This window comes from Cynocephalus volans, chromosome 11 (genome assembly GCF_027409185.1).
Source record: "Cynocephalus volans isolate mCynVol1 chromosome 11, mCynVol1.pri, whole genome shotgun sequence".
NCBI lineage: Eukaryota > Metazoa > Chordata > Mammalia > Dermoptera > Cynocephalidae > Cynocephalus > Cynocephalus volans.
In genome coordinates this window covers 79,463,373-79,482,287 of record NC_084470.1, presented here as the reverse complement: position 1 = coordinate 79,482,287, position 18,915 = coordinate 79,463,373, and the positions used below count along the sequence as shown (strand labels likewise).

The following is an 18,915-nucleotide window of genomic DNA, read 5'->3' as shown; positions in this document are numbered from 1 at the left end:
GCTAGGGAGGTGGTGAGCTTCAGAAAAGCCTAGCATTGGGTCAAAGTTGAGTATAGACAGGAGCTGGGATCTGCAAATGCCAGGGAATTCAGGAAGAAAGGCATGGGAAAGGAAATGGGATGAAAGGGTGCCAGGAAAAGTTGCCTCATCATTTGGCGTTCCCGTGACCAAAAGGTAAGTTTCTACTTTCAGATCAACTTGCACGCACTTTGGGCACATAGCTGCCAAGTTTCACAGTTTGAGGACTAATAAAGTAGGGGTGTGGGTAATACTGGGAGATGGGGTAATTTGGGGGGAAGGATTGTTGGAGATCTTTCCAGCTACGCTGACAGTATGCATGGGTTCATTCTTGAGTGTTGACATGCGCATAGCAGAATTTAGCTACAGAGCCACTTGGGGGCTTCTCTACATGCACTGAATGTTAGCCATTGTACCTATAATAGTAGGAACAGAGGAGCTGGAATAGGATACAGGAGTGTTTTTGTTCAACTCACATGCTGGTTAGCGTTATTCATTCATTCTTTATTTATTGAACACCTATCAACTGTAGCTGCTGTTTTGTACTTGGATACAGCAAGCAAGGTATATAAAGTCCCTGCCTTCATGGAGTTTATATACTGATATTTTGTCACAAATAGAAATGTGCACAATCAAAATTAATAGAACTTGTCTTATCAGTTGCCTAAACTTGCCCAGAAAAACCAAACAGATTCAGTTTAGCTGCTGATTGGAGCTGCCAAGAGCCAGATGTGGTCATGGGAAGAATGTCTTTTGAAAGCTTGTCATCTGGCTCCAGCTGTGCTAACCCAAGCCTGGTAGAAAGCTATGAGTTGTGTCTGCCAACTGGTGGCCAGACACTAGTGCAGGCTTAAACAATTAGCAGAATCCCTCATCCGGTGGCTGGATTTGCTCTGTGTGTTCTACAGATGACCACTGCTGTCCAGACCAGGGGCCTCTGTGGGCAGAAACACCCAGAAGGGAACTGAAAACTAGCCCCTTTAAAAACCAGGCAAGGCTTCCCTATCCCAGACCGTGGAGAGGGATGCAGGCGTGGTGGAAAACCCATGTCAGTGAGAAAACAGAAGTAAACCAGACACGGCCCCCGCCTTGCAAATCTTGATTCCCACTGAGAACTCTTGCCTGATATAGAACGCCTGCCTCCAGCATGCCCCTGTAGAAGAGTAGAGTTAGTGTTTGCCTGTGAGGAATCTTTTTTCTCAATTATTATGTTTTTAATTATTGCCCCTTGGTGAGAAGCATTTATGATACTTTATTGATTTTACCCAAACAGAGGTTTCCATTAAGTCTTAATCCCACCTTTTGGAAGCAATTGGATCCCTACGGACAGGCTATAACTTTCAAATATCAATTTATGTGCCAGCAAAAATGAATATATTTTATTTATTTAATTTAAATAAATAAAATGCTTCAGCCTACCTGTGTGTGTGTGGAAGATTTTTTATTAGCTGGAGAGTTTCCTGCTTAATGTACCAGGTAGGTCCTACTAGCAGAAAGGATAATGATGGGTTTTGATCGTCCGTTGTCCACTAAGCTTATGACACCCAGTAGTTGCTCAGTAAATGTCTGTGGACTGAGCTGAATGAGGAAAAGTTCCAGTGAACATGCTGACTTGCAAGAGTGGTGATTAAAAATTAGTGCAGTTATTTTAAAGTATAAGTGGAAGAAACAACCCACAATTTAGTGGTGAAAAAATAAAGATTTTAATTGGAGTAAGTTTAGGGTTTTTTTCATATGTCCACATCTAAAGTCTAATTTTAACAGAAAACACAAGATGGCAGAGGTAAAGCCTTTCAGAGGCTTTTCTTGAGACTGAACGGCACTTCATAAAGTTCGTGGAAAAATAGAATTGAAAGATAACACAAAGTTTTCCACTAGCTTTTTGAAGTACTGTCATATATCCATGTGAGAGTATCTTTATCACGATGAGGTTCTTATTTGTCCCACTTTGAATAAGTAATGACAATGACAAAATTACTGAAGTGGGGAAAATTTGAAGGATTCTAGTTTATGTGTAAAAATCAACTTTTGCATTCTAACTGCATGGTGTAAATTTGCTGTGGAGGAAACATAAGTGAAGCCATTTGGTTTTGTGGCATTGGTGTGGGCTGGCTCAGGGGGTGGGGGATAGAGTTGAGGCATTGATATAGTATGAGGGGAGCCAGATGGTTTATTACACATCTTTTGTGTTCTTGTTTGCTTCTTAAAGCAGTTGCAGAATTTTGCCCTTGGCGATATTTTCTTCGTGCCTGTATGTTCTGCTACGAATTTACTTTTGTCAGAGTACTTTGAAAGAAAGCTTGCTGGATTTTTTATTTATTTTTTTTTACTTACGTTGTAAACTTGTGAAGTCAACAGTGTGTTCATAAAAATATTTTTTAAATGTTAAGTATGTTAGCAAATAGTGGGAGGTCAGCTTTTCTTTTTCTTAGTACAGTGATTTCAACCTTATTTTACGTCAATTGAGAGAATTTTGCAAAATTGTGAATATGGAATCAGTGATAGGTGGATGGAGATAGATAAATAAGTAGATAGACAGAACAGACACATCGTTATTCCAGCAGTAATGAGGCCTGTCTGATTAGAGATGTAACTTTTTCCTTTACTTATAGCAGGTTCTCAGATTGTGGTTTACCTATTGTGTTTTATCAACAAGCCTGACTTGGTGGTATTTAAGTTGAGTGAGAGTGGTTGGTTTTGTCAAAGTGTTTGGTTGGCGTTTATTAGAACTGTTTATCATATCACCATTGAATTTTGTATTTATTTCCTACTGAAAAGTAAATTATATTTTGCAGTCACCTGTGGCAAGGGATGTTTAAGAAGTTCTAACTGCATATAAGGGATGATTTTTTTTTTAAATCACCAAATGCTTTTAATAAGGAATTGCTTTGGAGCTAGTCCCCCCGCCCCCATCATGACGGAATGCTTCAGAATAATTTAATGTCCTTTTCACAGTCGCAGTGTATCTTTTTTTCCTTTGCTCAAATGATAGAAGAGCACAAATGCAGGATCCTTGGGTGATGGTTTATTCTCCTGTTGTGCACAGATTTCCAGTTTTAGTTGGAACCTGCAGTCCCTGATGAGAAAACAGGAAACTTACAGTCCTAACCTTATTGAAATCTCTGCCGGGTTTAGTCGCAAGTCTGAGGCGACTCCTTCCAATAATGAAGCCATTGTACGCATCATATCTGATCAGTTCTTGAAATGTTTTAGTAAGTCTATCTTACAACATTATAAGAAGATAATCAGCAGCCTTAGAAGGTCCCCATCTGGACTGTAGAGTTCTTTTACTGAAAGATGTTTTGCCTTTTTGAGATAGCTCTCGCGTTTCATCATCTGTTCCGCCGAGATGAAGTGCATATGAAAAGTCAGTGACTCTGAATCCATCTGTTGTTATTATTTTCCACTGATAATTGGCTTGAACAATGAAATGTCTGTGTCTGCAGCCTTTGAAACTGTACACCCTGTTTATTTTCTGGAGGTCTCACTGCAACTACGCCCTGCCCCTTCCCCCTTCATTTTCTCTCAAGCTTACAGTGAGTGGCGCTTGTGTGAGGATGACATCTTTGACTCTGAGCATCAGTATGTGTCACTCAGCATCTAAAGCTTGCATACGGATTTTTGTCACAATCCCTATGTCTGTGCCGTTTGCTCCTGTATCCAGCACTCTTTCAGCAAGAAGCTTAGCTGGGCCACAATGCATGGATCCCTTACCTGGGTTGTCATCTTTATTTCACTGTCCTCATTAAAATATTAATTTAGAGTACAGTATCTAATGTCTAATACCTATGGAATTAGATACTACCTATAATTGTATAATATATTCAGTTGCATCCAGGTTTGCATGATGCAGAGCATTAATATTGGATTCCACTAACAGCACTTCCATTAGTCTGCTCAACCAGTACACACTATAGATGAGCTGGGAAGCATAACTACCTTCCAGAACTGCCAAAACAGTCATTAGAGGCTCCATTGGGATGGACAAAGGCTTTTGCACAGTGATGTACTGATTAAATTTTGTTCTATGGTTTATTTGCCTCAATGTTAGATCACTATCGCCTGTGGAAGCAGGTTATCTAACACCTTATTTGAAAGGTCATTTCAAGGCAAAATAGTCAACAAACCCAGCATCTTTGGTTTCTATGGGAATCCCTCTTAGAGAACCTGTGCTTTATTCTTTGGGGCTTTGGGAATCCTTTTATTTTGTTTTCCTTTTCTCCATGTTATGCCACAATATGTGTTTTAAATGGGCTTTTTTGTTTGTCTACAAAAATTTTAAAAAATACTTTTCAGTTATGGTTTTTTACTTTTGCAGCAGAATCATATGGTCAGAAAACAGTGTTGTGTTAATAAAATAAAACTTGCTTTTGAAATAGAAAGCTGCCTTATTTCCCTTTCCTAGGATAATTGCGATGCATTCTCTGAGTCTGTGAAGGATCTGTGACCTATCCTTTTTAGTCCTAATAATAATATAGACACATCCTATAGAACAGCAGTGCTGGATTTGCCCCAAAGTACTGTGTGGCATTAGAAAATAGTAGACGAACATAGTCTTATGTTTCAATCAAAATCATTTAATACTGCAAAAGTTATTAAAAAATAATTAAGTTACTAAGACCAACATGGAGCTGGAACATAGAGTGAGAGGTCAGTGTGAGTTGACTCCATAAGCTGAGAAAAGGCAGTAAGTAGCGAGTGCCTAGCACCGACTTGTTTTTCCTCCCGCTTACATTCCTGGGTTCTAAAGACAAATTATGTTGAGGGTATAGCATATTTTCTGCTGAAATGGAGAAAATTGTTGACTGTAATTATGTTATTTAATTGAAATTATAAGTGGTTGAGGCCACTTAGTTAAAAGCATCCTTTCTAATATATGGATAATGTTTTTAAATGAGTGGTCATGGATTGGTGACATTTGAAAGGCAGACATTTGGGATATATTTTTGGAAAACTCAAATTATTTTTTCTTAAACAATTAGTGAACTAAAGAGTGTAATTAAGTAGCATTTTTTTGTTTTCTTTTTGGAGATGCATGAGTATGTTATATGTGTGAGTATATATGCGCATATATACATGTATGTGTGTATATTTTATATATGTACATTTTATATACAGATAAAACATACCTGTGTATTTATTTTATATAAGTACATTTTATATACATACATAAAATATATCTTTCTGTAGGTACAGACTCACCAGGATCATTTTTATAATGTGACAAAGCAGAGAAACAAGAAGTATATCTCTGACCTTAAATTGTCACCGAACAATGTGATTGTTTAAAACTCATTCAGTGTTAAAGATTCAAATGCAACCCACAGTAGAACTCCAGCGATTTGTAGTATGCCAAGTTCTTTTTGGAGTAGCTGGAGATACAATAGCATGATATATCATCCCCCCCTTACCCGCTCCCTCTCCAAGAGTGAGTTCTTAATTACTAATGAATGCAATTCATTTTAATTGTTATTATAGCAACATAACATTTAACTGTCTCCTGCTTAGTCCTGTCCCCTGGAACAAGCAGTGTCTCCTGTCAGAGGGAGGACAGGTAGAAGGCACAGCGGGCGTCTGATTGAGCCAGTTATTCATTTGCTGAGTGTTTGTGTTTATGCAAAGGGGCCTCTTCCTGCATATTTAATCTAGAGTAAGGCAGTGGCTTTTGTTGTGTTTAGCCCACATACCTTCAGTCCTTCCTCACACTGCCGCCAGCCTGGGAGCCCTGAGAGCCCGCAGGCTCCTAGCGCCTGTAGTTTCTCCCTTACAAACTCTCAACTTTCTTCCGCTGTGTGAACGTTGCCTCTCCCGCCCCAAAGCTTTGCCTCCTCACCATGAACGGGTAAGTGTGTGCGAAGCCAGGGCTGATACTTTTGTTTCGTTTTACAAATGTTGACAGGGTACTTTGCTGCCCTTCTGGGCGCCTCCTGAAAGCGGTCCTGGTTCCTGGGCCGTTGTCAGTTGCTGGCTGCGTTGAAATCGACAAGTACAGGTGCCTCTTAGGAAATGTGGCCGAATTTTGGACTGGCAGAGAGAGGCTCTTGGGGACTGGAGGGAATTAAAAAGAAAAGAGAGTGAGAGCAGCTTTATTATGCTTTGTCCTAACAAATCCTGTTTTGTGACTATCCTGCAGATAATGCTGCCATTGTTTGCTAAAAGCCTTCAAACAGTGTGCAAGACGGAACTGTGTAAGAAAGCAGTGAAACTCCGCTGCTGTATTGTCTATACCCGGGCCAGGGTCCTCCCCGAAGGTCTGTGCCGGAATAGGAAGGGTTTTCTTCTGTGGAAATCGAATCGTCTCTTCATTGATATTAATAGCACACTAGAGATGTTGACCATGATGCTCAGAGAGGCGGTCGGGAGGGAAGGAAATCTGATCTTGCTGGGGGGAAAATGACAGCCTCTTGGCCCCATGGTGGAGGAGACATCCATCCAGGCTCAGTCTGCATAATGGCATCCTGGCTTAACTGTTTGCTCTAGGAATTTTAATCTTGAACTGTTTGTTTTGCTATCTGGGGTCTTGCTATTTTTTGTTGCTGTACTGTTTTTAGGAAGCACCATATTCAAGGGCTAATCCAGTCCTTTTAAAAAGTGAATTAAAAAAAAAGATTCAGGGAAATTGATGGACTGTATACTTAGATCATTCTGGGCTATGATGGAGTATTCTACTTTCTTTTTGAGGGTAGAATGTTATTATTTCAAAAGTGAGTTGCCACAGTTAACAAGGGTGAACCGTCCAAGGAAGCTATGTCCTATGTAAAGATATTTCAGGGTGTAAGAATTCTGTCCGGTGTCTAAAAGAAGGAGTTTTCATTACCAGTTAACTGTTGCCTCTGTTTGAGTAACTCTTTTCAACAGAAGAGTGTGCTGTTCCCCCGCAGGTTGGAAACTGTGAAAATTTAAATAAAATTTCATCAACCTTATTAAAATATGTAGGGACTTGGATCTTCTTGGGTACAAATCAGTCTAGAGACTTAGAAGCATTTATTAACAGTGAGGCTGCTGAAGGTTTTTAATAATAAAATTACAAATACTCTATCTAATTGTAAGTATATGACTTTTATGCTCAGTTTTTAAGGGGAAAAATACTTTTTTTTTTTAATATGAGGAAAAGTAACTCCATCGGAGCACCTTCTGTGATTAGCGCTATTGTATTCTTAAATTTTGATTGATAGAGATAATAGTTTTCACTTAAAAATACAGACAGGTACTTTAACTTTCCATGACAATAGCTATTTGCATTTCTTTTATCTTTTTGTTTAACATTTGTGGGGGTTGGGATGGATTTGATTATTAACTCTTATTGCACACTAAAGGTAAATCTAAAACAAAGGCTTTGTTAGAGCTTCAAAGGGAAAACAGCAAATATTGTTTTTAGGTTTCAACATTTAAAGGCTGTTAAAGGATACCTATAAAATATTTTCACATGACCATGACCAGGGTTTTACTTTTCTGTAAGGCAAGAGTCATTTTTTGAAATGAGATGGGCCAACGTGGAGTTACTGGGGGGGCTGCCAGCCTGAAGTAATTTCACGGGTAAGCATCGGCTGTGGTTGCCTGCACCACGTGGCTAAATTTATTTATAGGGTTTTAGATTTTTGCCTACTAGAATGGACCCCCAAAGTTAGGCATTGTGATTTGGTGAGGGTCCCCAGAGGGTGAGGAGAAAAGAAACAAAATGTTACTTGCAGGGATAGGAGGGCAATTTAGGGAATGATAAATCCAAAGTAGCACATTTCTTTGATAAAGACAAGTAAAAGAAATGCAGTATTTGTAAACCAGCAAGCTTGGGTGGTGTCCAAGGTCGCTGCTGGTTGCAGAGACCTAGACTGCACAGTTTCTTCTTTCTTTCCATTTCCTTCCTTCCTCCACTGCCCCCTCCCCTGTTTGCTCTCTCTGTTTATTCCCTTCGTTCTTCCTCTTTTTCTTTTCTTCCTTCTTTCCTTCTCTCTCTCCCCTTTTTCTTTCTGTAAACTTGACTGAATATTTGAAGTCATAAGAGCATAGAAAAAACTCTGGGGTTTACTTACGTGTGGCTTTTTCTTAAGTGCAGAAAATAAAGTGACTCGTGTATTATAATTTTTCAGCTAGTCAAATATGTGTTGATAGCTTTCTGTTTTCTAATAAATCATTGAAAAACAAGACATAAAAGCCCATATGAGTTAAGATTCATTACTTAAAGAGGCAGCAACCTCTTGGAAATTGGCCCCTTTGGACCTGTTTTTGCAAATAAAGAATGTAGATGCCATTTGATTGGAGGACTTGGAGGTATGGGAACTTTGAACCACATTCCTGAACTTCAAGAAACAGAAGAGGTCCTCTAGCCAGAGACCTACTAACCTGCCCCGTCATCATGGGCCAGAGGCCGGCTTTGCTCATCCCAGTGAGAGTGGCACACAGTCAGTTCTCAGGCAGCATTCGATGGGCTGAAGGCTGAGATAAGATGTTGGCCATCCTTCAGAGTCGCTTTCGCATAATTACATAAAATGAAACAATGCAGAAATCCTGATGCAGAAAAGAGGGAAATACTTTTAATGGGAAAAATAAAGTGTATACTGTTTATTTTAAGTCCTGTGAAATGAGATCATACCTCCACACTTACCTGCAACTCAGTTCCAAGTAGGACATACCAGTTGGCACTGTGTATTACATATCACACAGATAAAATATAACATTGGAGCATTATAGTAACATAAGGGTTCTACAGAGTAAAATTTCTACTTTGGGGAGGGAAGGAAGGGGCAGAACGAAGAGGAAGGTGCATCAAGTCTCTGATCCTAGAAGTGGCAGCTAAAGTTTGCTGTTTTGGTCATGGTCTTTGTGATCATCACATAGCTTCAGGTAAATGACACCATTGCAATCAACAGGCAAGAAGCCACAGAACAATTCTAGTGTTCACAGGATCTTAACTTTTACATAGAGAATGACATAAAGGAAAATAAATAATTTCTGTTTACTGTATCCTTGGCTCACTTTTAAAGTCTAAAACCAATAGGAAACTTAAAAAAGAAAGAGGAAAAAAAAATGCAGTTTGTATGTTGATAGCATTTTTTTTTTTTTTTTTTTTTTGTCGTTTTTTCGTGACCTGCACTCAGCCAGTGAGTGCACCCGTCAGTCCTATATAGGATCCGAACCCGCGGCGGGAGCGTCGCCGCGCTCCCAGCGCAGCACTCTACCAAGTGCGCCACGGGCTCGGCCCGTTGATAGCATTTTTTAAAAGAAGATAGGTAGGCTGGAGGGGAAGAAGGGAATAGATTTCTTTTATCTTTTTTTTCCTAATATTCAAAAGATTTACATAATCATTTAATTTTAGTTTTGGCACAGTACTGCCAGTAAGCATATAGGTAAATAGTTGATATATTTGATAAGTAAAAGTGGTTATTTAAAAAAAATAGCAGAAATAGTTTTGAAAATGGAAGTTTTATGTTTTGGAAAAAAATGAAATGCAGATTTTTTTCCTAGTTGTTGATTTTCGATTCTTCTAAGCTGGTAATGATGCAGACTCGGGCCCCAGTGCTATCCCCTAATTTTCTTGTCTATTATATTGACACATTTCATTTAATTTAACATGATGGCAAACAGCTGTTGAACTATTAATCTTTTTCTCAGCAAAACTAGAGAAATATCTTTTTGATTACTTTGCTAATGTATACTTTTTCTAAAAACTAAAATCAACAGAGATAAATTAATGAGTGGTCAAATGTGCATGTGCATTAAAATTTATGGAACCTCAAAATGGAGAAAAATATAGTTTGTTTCCCATTGCCTATTTTTTTATGTGTAAGTGAAAATGTAGCCAATTTTCTATTGCTTTAGTACTTATAAGTTGGAGAGTCGATTGTATAATTTTGTTGTTATTTATTTCCTCCCCCTACGGAAAGAATTACACTTGTAAAATCTGAGGGTGAACCTGCTTCTATTTTCACTCTGTGTTCACTTATATACTATACAGTGTAAACAGGTGAGCAGAGAAACAGGCCTAGCACTTACCTGAAAATGTTCTGCAGGTTCAAGTGCAGCATGAAAGAAAACTTTATTTGAAGTAGGCATTTTCATCAGTTTAAAAAAAATTAAATTTTAATGAGGTCCAGTTGTTTGCCAGGCCTATATGATAGCAAATCTCATCTGCATTGCAAAGTCTAATACTATAGGTCTGACTGCCAAACATGCAAAAATAGACACAGCTCAATAGATAAATATATAAATTAGTTTAGAGTGCATGTATTATAGAACATCTCAAGTAAAAAAAGAGGGAGCAAAGGATGTTCTTGCTTTGAATTGAGTAGGGTATGCCAAAGTTCACTTGCTTTGCATTTAAGATTTGATGATTGGTGGAGGTAGAAATTTCTGGTGTGGAAGATATTGCTGTGCTTTGTATCTACTGAATTCTTATTTGTGTGGATTGGGGCTGCTTTGCAGATCTCTGCTTCACCTTAAGGACCTGCCTATTGTTGTTCCTTTTTTCTTTCTTATCGCTGCTTGTCCCTGAAACAGAGTTCTCACCACTGGAGAAACCAGTCCTGGGGACATACATCAGCAGTAAAGCACACGATTTTCATTTTCAGTTTGAATTGTTTTGTGTAAAAACATAAAGGTTTTGGTCAGGTTGCAAAATAGTAATTTTAAGTCCCTAACCTAGGGTTTTCCCCCACCCAAATGATGAGCATTTATGGTGAAAACCTCCAATTTCCTCTTACAGTAAACATGAAAATTATGATTTTACTCAGAGCCTGCATCTTTTTCCAATCTTAATGGCAAGAATCTGCATACACTTGCTTGTGGAAATGTCATAAATTGGCCTCGGATCAATTCCTCAAAGATAGTACACACCAAAGTGCCACTTTCAAATTTTCAGCCCTAGTGAAATAAGATTTTACTCTTCTCAATGAATGTTTGCCTTTCCTCATTCAGGGCCGACAGCAGAGGGATAAGAAGGGATACATTCATGTAAAATTAAAGCCACTTCATTACATATTGTTCTGAAGAGTGAGCAAAAGGATATTAACATTTTAGTAAAATGATGGTATGATTTCACCATCTTAAAAAAAATTATATGAGCATTTGGTCAATGGATGTGAAATGAATCCTGTACCCTGTTAGTAACTTGATCTAAATTAATAAACAAATGTTTTTCTTTTCACTTGTGCCATATGTTGATCCCAGTTACATGGGCAGAAAGAGGCAGCTTGTAATGTTTCTTAAAGGATTACACACTGTTTTGCATAAGGGAGTATGCAGATGCAGGAGTAGATGTAGGATAAAATGTGTTCCGTGCTTTCTTTGTGTTTTAGGAAGCTTGATTTCAATTGTTTATTTTGTCTGACATGAACCGTTTTTATTTAACTTAGTAGATCTGGTAGATACATGCTAAGTGAAAAACATTCTGTGAACAGCTTTCACCAGCTATTAACCTCCCCCCAAAACTGAAAATTTTGGTGCTTTTATTCATTTTGAAAGGTCCAGAGTGGCATAAAGCATTTTGTCTCCAAAAACTAACTCTCTTCCAAAGGGGTGAAAAATAAGCCTCTGCTTTAATGAAATTAGAGATTTTGTGGACGTTAACCAAACAGAAACACACGTTCAGATAGCAGCCTGGTTTCCAAAAACAAAGACCTATGAGTCACATATTATTCCACATGAAAATAAATTGATAGATGACAAGATGAGAAAAAGTTCATACACAAAATTTGAAATGTTTCACCTTGACTTTTTCCATCCAAGTTGATTTTGTTGTCTTGAAGAGCTCAAAGGCATGTGGGCCAGATAAGTGGAGATCTTGGGACTTGTTTTTATTAACTCTGAAAGTCATTTGCCATTAAATATAATTGAGTTCCTTTGTTGTTTAGCTTTAGTGTATCCCAGGCACAGGTGGTTGCTACTTCTCTTGACATTCAGATTTTGACGTTCTCTTTTGTTTTCAGGGTGAGAAGTGACCTTTTGAGGTGACTATAACTGAAGATTGCTTTACAGAAGTCAAAAAAGGTAAATGTAAATGTGATTAGCAGAATTATATCTAGGGCTGTATCTGCTGCCTTCTAGGCATTTTATTTCAGTGGTTTTCTGATCTGTATTTGTCAAGTATACATATATGTATTTGTATGTAAGTATGTATGTCGCATTTTTTTGGAGGTCTTAAAAGAAAAGATTACCCTTAAGAAATGGTCCACAGATTCACATTTTTTCCCCAAATGTTATCAAACTTTCCTTTGTTTGCTGAAGCTGAACTTATTATTTTTTGCTTGTTGACTTGGTAGGTTTAAAGTTAGAAAGGAATATTTACGTCACAGAAGTGGTGATTCATAAAATAAACGTGCTGCAAACAGGAGTAATGCATGTCAGTGTTCTGTGCTGAAGTGGTGTCATCCAATTGATGTTCATCTGGTGGCTTTATAATCACCTTCTTTCAGAAATTAATAGTCAGGCGCCATAGCAACACGCCACATTGATGTAACTGCTGAGCGGTGTGGGGCATATCCCTGTAATGTCAGCTCTAGGCTGCCTTGTTCTCTTGACCTTGCTTGAAAATCAAATGAGTACTTGATTTTAAAATTAGAAGTTTTCAGAGAGACTGATGGAGCTTGATGAATTAAAGCCAAATTTCATTTTCTCAAATTCACTTTTGGGAGGGGCAAACAACAAAGCACTTGGTTAAAATGGTTATAGATGCTACATATTTACTTGATTTCAAAAGTGTCTCTCTGATAAGGGCAATGATCATCTTACACAAGATAGTCCTGCAGGCCATTTTAACATCTGATGTTTCTCAAGTACTGACATCTTCATTTCATTTTTGAATTTGGGCCTTTAATAGTTCCATTTGATTTAGTAGATTTTTGTGTTTAAAAACGGGTTACTTGCTGGCATGGTTGAACAAAGCCTTTGCTCAGATTTTACTAAATTAAAGTTTATGTATTTGTAATATACAGACCTCTTACTCTTTAGTTGAAAAAGGTATTTTGTGGAACTTTCAGAATGTGAAAATTCTTTGATCAGTTTTGTTTTCAATGTCACCCAGTGTTTTGGCATTCCAGAATACATTATAAAGGGTATAGATTTGTTTTTATAGTTGCATTCTGGCACATTTGATTTGGGCAAAAAAATTAGACTTGTCTCATTTTACCATCTATATTATTTAAATTAAACCTTTGTAGGAACCATCTAATTGTTCTCCAAAGAGGACAGGTGTTCTTTTAAGCTGCTCTTGGGTAGAAGGGGTTGATCCCAACCAGTAACGGGGGTTATCAAGTCACAGCAAACTTTTGGCAAAGCACTTCCCATTGCTGAGACTCAGTTTTCGTCTTAAAAACAAAGGGGTTAGTCTATAGCAGAGATCTGCAAACTTTTTCTGGCAGGGACAATATAGTAAGTATTTTCTGCTTTGGGGTCTATTCAGTCTCTGTTGCAGCTACTCAGCTGGGCTGTAATTTGCTGTCTCCTGATCTCTGTGATCTCTCAGAGCGATCTCAATCCAAGATTCTGCTCATGCAAAGTCATGCCAGGCATTTAACTCATCTCATGCTATAAGCTGAGGTTTCTGGTGAAGCTAAAAATTGTGATTAAACAAAGCTGGAAGACTGGTTGAAAAGATGACAAATTCAGTTTAAAAGTTTCCTTATCCATACAGCTCTAAATAAGAGTTTCATTGATAGGTTTTCATTCTTTTCTTTGTCGTTTTTTTTTTTTTTTTTTTTTTTTTTTTTTTTTTGTGACCGGCACTCAGCCAGTGAGTGCACCGGTCATTCCTATATAGGATCCGAACCCGCGGCGGGAGCGTTGCCGCGCTCCCAGCGCAGCACTCTACCGAGTGCGCCACGGGCTCGGCCCTTCATTCTTTTCTTTGGAATCACCAGTAAACATGAATTATTTTTCTTCTGGCTTGATATCTTGATATGTCCACACTTTACACGCATTACCTGAAAATGGAACTGTGATTTTTCCCCCCCAATTCTGTGATATTATTCAAAGTTAAAAATACGGATCAAGGGAAATTGGGGGAAAAACAGTTTCTAGGAAACTGTCATTAGCATTGGTTGAGAAAGATAGTTCATGTTGGGCCGACCCATGGAGCGCTGAGGCCGCAGGTTCGGATCCTATATAGGGATGGCTGGTGCGCTCACTGGCTGAGTGTGGTGTGGACCACACCATGCCGAGGGTTGCGATCCTTACTGGTCAAAAAATAAATAAGTAAATAAACAAAAAGATAGTTCATGTTAAAAAAAAAAATGTTTTCTTTATAATCACCATGAAGTACATAATATATTATATCATTCAGTGTCCTGCAAATAAGGTCCCTGGATCATAAAAATATTTTGTCTTCCTGATGCCACCTTTCATGGCATAAAGAAAGCTGAGTAATACATCCATATAGTTTTTCTTTTGGACTCGACTGCTAGGAATCTCAGAGTTTTTGCTCAATCTCTGCAGTTTTTCTCAACTTTAGATTTTGCCGTTGTCTTTATTTATGTTCTTCGTATATAGTCTTCCCTCTTCCTATCCCCAGTGAACATTTTATTGCTTAACGTTTTTTTGTTCAACAGTATCTATTCCATCTGTGTTTTGATTCTAATTTTAATTTTCATTTGGAAATAAGTTAGGGTATTTAGACTCAAATAAATAGTAAATTATGTGCAATTTTTACCTTTAAACAAGCTCATTGATCTTTCAAAAACTAATTCTTATATATCTTGATCTCATATAGAAAGAAAAAAAGGGTTTGTTACAAATATAAAATAAAATAAGATGTATCAAATGACTGTAGTGGTTGATATTTTTTCCTGGTGAACAAGCCTTAAACAAAGAGAAGATCTTGCTATCTCGTAAGGGACAAAAAATGAGCACCGTCTTTCACACTGTAAGAAGTACGTAGAGTTCAGATGCCAGGAGCTTTTCTGTAAAGACCAAGTCCCAAATTTGAAATCTGGGAATCATTAATAGTCAGTATAGATGAAAATAAATGTGCCTATGCAGGCACTATGGGAACAACTGGTTATGTGTATAAAAGTGGTCAGGCAAATTCAGAAAACCAGATGCAGCCATTTAAAAAAATTTAGATTCAAAGGTCCGAAGAATCATAAATAACAGTCATCATACTTGGTAGTGATATAACAATTTTCTTCCAAGTAGATCTGAGCACTTTACAAAATGGGTCTGGTTGCTGGCATTCCCGAGAGGTAGCTGGCAATTATTATAATCCCCACTTTACAGACTGGGAAAGAGGTCTTGCAGATGATAAGTAACTTACCCAAGGTCATCTAGAATGTCAAGATGGAAACTAAAAAGAGAGCTTGCTCTGGTCACAATTATATTGACATCATTCTATTGTGGCTGCCTTGGTTTGGTGATTTAATAAAGGCTTATGTAGCATTTTCTCCCTGTTTTCCCTCACCATTGACAATTTACCCACATGCATTTTGCTTAAAATTCAAATCCAGTTTATAAAATTCATCTTCTTGTATTTAAGTCTGAATGGCATTGAGAGTTGAGGATAATCATCAAGCCCATATAGACAATTAAGAGGTTATTTTTAAGCATTGGGCATCTTTAAGCTTCAGATTTTATGTGTTGGTTCTGTGTTTGTTTTCCTTATAGCCAACTTATTTGTGAGAAAGTTAAAAAACAACCTAAAAGAAAGTGTAATAATTGCAATTTTTCTCCCACCCTGCTCCCAGTTTGAGCTGTTTTCTGTTAGATGAAAGAGCTATATATAAGGCATCATTATAGATTCCATTCATTATGTTTTACATATTATAAATTATTTATTGGTTAAAAATAAAGCTAAAAATACTGTTCAGCTATTTGAAATATATTTATTGGCTCTTTTGGAAGTGTATATTTTTGTGATTTAAGTTTGACTTAATGTCAACAACAATTCTGAAGTAAACCCATTCAAAATGACTTTTGATAGCATTTAGTATTTGAATTATGTGACTGTTAATTGATGAAGTTGTGAGGACACCGTGAGGGAGTTTTCATTGAGTTATCAGATTGACTACATTGGCTGAAATATGACCAATGAATTCAGTTAAGCATTAAAACGGTCCCTGCCCTCCAAACTCACAATATACCCATGCCTGAGTTGTAACAGTCAGACTAAAGATTAGACTGATGTAACAAAGAGACCACAGTATTACAGTGGCTTAAGTGAAGTAGAATTTTACTTCTCTCTCCTATAACAATCTGGCTAGTCTAGCTTGGCTGTGCAAGTTCTTAACATCTGTGCTCCTTTCTTGGGGCTTTGTCCTTATATGCATGGTTGAAGCTAGGTTGTTGTCACACTGTGGAAAAATCCAAGGCAAGCAATTTTCCTGTAAGCAAGAGAGTTGAAAATTGCATGTGTCACACCCATTGATGTTCCATTGGTAAGATTATGGTCTTACGGCCCCAACGGGCTTTAAGAGCTGCTGGGAAATGTCTCTACCTGGGTGGCCAAGAGCCTGGGGAAAATTGGAGAACAGATTTAAGGGGCCTCTTAGAACACTACTGCCTGATTGGTTGAATTGCTGCAGTACAATAATTTCATTATTACAAATGTACGTACATACACACATACATTAATTCTTACTGCAGATGTTTATTGACAGTTCTGTACTAGGTACTAAGATCACAATACTGCATAAGAAGGCCCCAGTCTCTGTCCTCATAGAGGTTATATTCTGGAGGAGAAGGCATACATGAATAATGGTGATGGTGAGTGTTTGGAAGAGCAAATATTGGTCACTATGAGAAAGTATTTTGTAACAAGGAGACCAGATGTCAGGGATTATGTACTTTAGCATTATATGGAAGCTATTTGAGATTCACTTAATTTTCTTCAATCTTTCATGCCAACGCTGTTGTGAATGTTATCAGGCATGTTAATTTTTCTTTCTTTCTTTCTTTCTTTCTTTCTTTCTTTCTTTCTTTCTTTCTTTCTTTCTTTCTTTCTTTCTTTCTTTCTTTCTTTCTCTCTCTCTCTCTCTCTCTCTCTCTCTCTCTCTCTCTCTCTCTCTCTCTCTCTCTCTCTCTCTCCCTCCCTCCCTCCCTCCCTCCCTCCCTCTCCCTCTCCCTCTCCCTCTCTCCCTCCCTCCCTCCCTCCCTCCCTCTCTCTCCCTCCCTCCCTCTCCCTCCCTTCATCGCAACCCTTGGCTCAGTGTTGTCCAAACCACGCTCAGCCAGTGAGTGCTCCGGCCATCCCTATTAGGATCCAAACTCGTGGCCTCAGCGCTATCAGCACCGCACTCTCCCGAGTGAGGCACGGGGCCGGCCCAGGCATGTTAATTTTTGATTAGCAGCTTTATTGAGATATAATTCACACATAGTACAGTTCATCCATTTAAAGTATACTTTCTGGTCAGTGGTGTTTAGTGTGTTCACAGAGTTTACAACCATCTAGTCTAGTTTTAGAACATTTCATCATCCAAGAAGAAATCCTAGTACCTATCAGTAGTCACTCTGTTTTCTGCTCTCCGTGCAGCCCCTGGCAACAACTAATCTAAATTCTGTCTGTATAGATTTACTCTGTGAAACTGTATAGATTTCACATTTGTGTGAAATATCCTATTGTGCAATAGGATATCTCATAGAAATGGAATCATACAATATGTGGTCTTTTGTGACTGACTTCTTTCACTTAGTATGATGTTTTCAAGGTGCACCTAAAGCATTTAAAATTTAAAACTGTCTTAAAGCCTCGTTAGTCCTTACTCCTAAATCCGACAGAAGGGTGGCTTGAAATATTCTTACCAGGGATATAGAATGGGGGTGGGGTGGGGTAGAGAATGATTGTTTTTCAAGCTGTGTATATTTCCATAGAACTGATGTGATCTCTCAACAGTTAAACTTCAGCATTTAAATGTTTGCATTTTAAGTTAGCTGTTTTTAAACATTGTTAGCCATAATGCTAAACTAAGTTACTCTGTAAACAAGAGCTGTCTCTCTTGAATGTTAGTTTCAAAGAAAAAATTTTAAATATTGATTTCCAGAGAAATATGCTCAATAAGAGTTCGTTTTCAAGCAGAAGTCACTTGTTGAAATGTACATGAAGGCATATTTAGTAGTAAAGACAATATTTGCAGCAATTATCAAGTAGCCATATTTTGCACAGTGAACAATCAGAAATGCAAAACCAAATAACAAATGGTTTTATCCATCTTTTTGAAATGATGTTTTTGCTATTCCATCTGCCAAGGGCACAAATATTCCAGCTGCTCACCGTGGACATCTTAGGAAGAAGTCCTCACGTTGGGTGGCAACTTAACAACTTAACAGAGACGTAGGATATATTGCCTTTTCTTTGACAATCCAGAAACCTTTGGAAGAAATTTGAAGTTTAACTAACTGCACAAAAACAAAACCCTATAAAGGGTAGCACATTTGTGTTAACCTTGTTGGCCTACCCCTCATATCTAGTAACATCTAGGCCCTTAAAGGAGCAAATAGTACAGCGATGCTAGAATCCTTATTTTACAGGTCCATTTTGCAAGTTTATAGGACAACTGCTGCTTAGGGCTGAATTTTGATTTGAAGTTTGTGGTATCTTTTTAAAAGACTACTGGTGAATGGGACTTTGTGAATGTAAAATGAAGATTAATCATTTTATTTTGTTCTTCTCTGTCATTGGTCTGAACTACTGTACTTCTGTGGCCTTTGGGAGTTGTGGGGGAGAAAAATTGACAAAGTCTTTCTGCTTCTTGAAATCCAATATTTCTGAGTGTGAAAATCATGCAGATTCCCTTTGAATTCTGTATATTAACATATAAGTAGTTTTTAATTAAACGTAATTAGATGTTTTGTTAATTACCTGACAGTGTGATAAGTTATTTAAAATTAACTTTTTAAAATTACCTTTTAACTAAGAAAAAAAAAACCATACATCACTGGATGCACTGTCATTTTTGCAGTCCCTGGCTTGGCATGGTA

The 18,915-nt window shown here is 37.8% G+C and overlaps 1 protein-coding gene across 9 annotated transcripts in view; it reads left to right on the top strand.

The window, feature by feature from the left end:
• Positions 1–18,915, top strand: part of FOXP1 (forkhead box P1) — a 559,382-nt gene that overhangs the window by 236,445 nt on the left and 304,022 nt on the right. For 7 of the 9 annotated variants that reach the window (XM_063114120.1, XM_063114119.1, XM_063114118.1 and 4 more), the window contains one exon: positions 11,940–12,000. The exons of 1 other annotated variant lie outside the window; for it this stretch is intronic. The gene's annotated coding sequence lies outside the window, so the exon portion shown is untranslated. Of the gene's footprint in view, positions 1–5,808; positions 5,861–11,939; positions 12,001–18,915 lie in introns of those variants that run through there. One more of the 9 variants, XM_063114114.1, reaches the window with a different exon arrangement.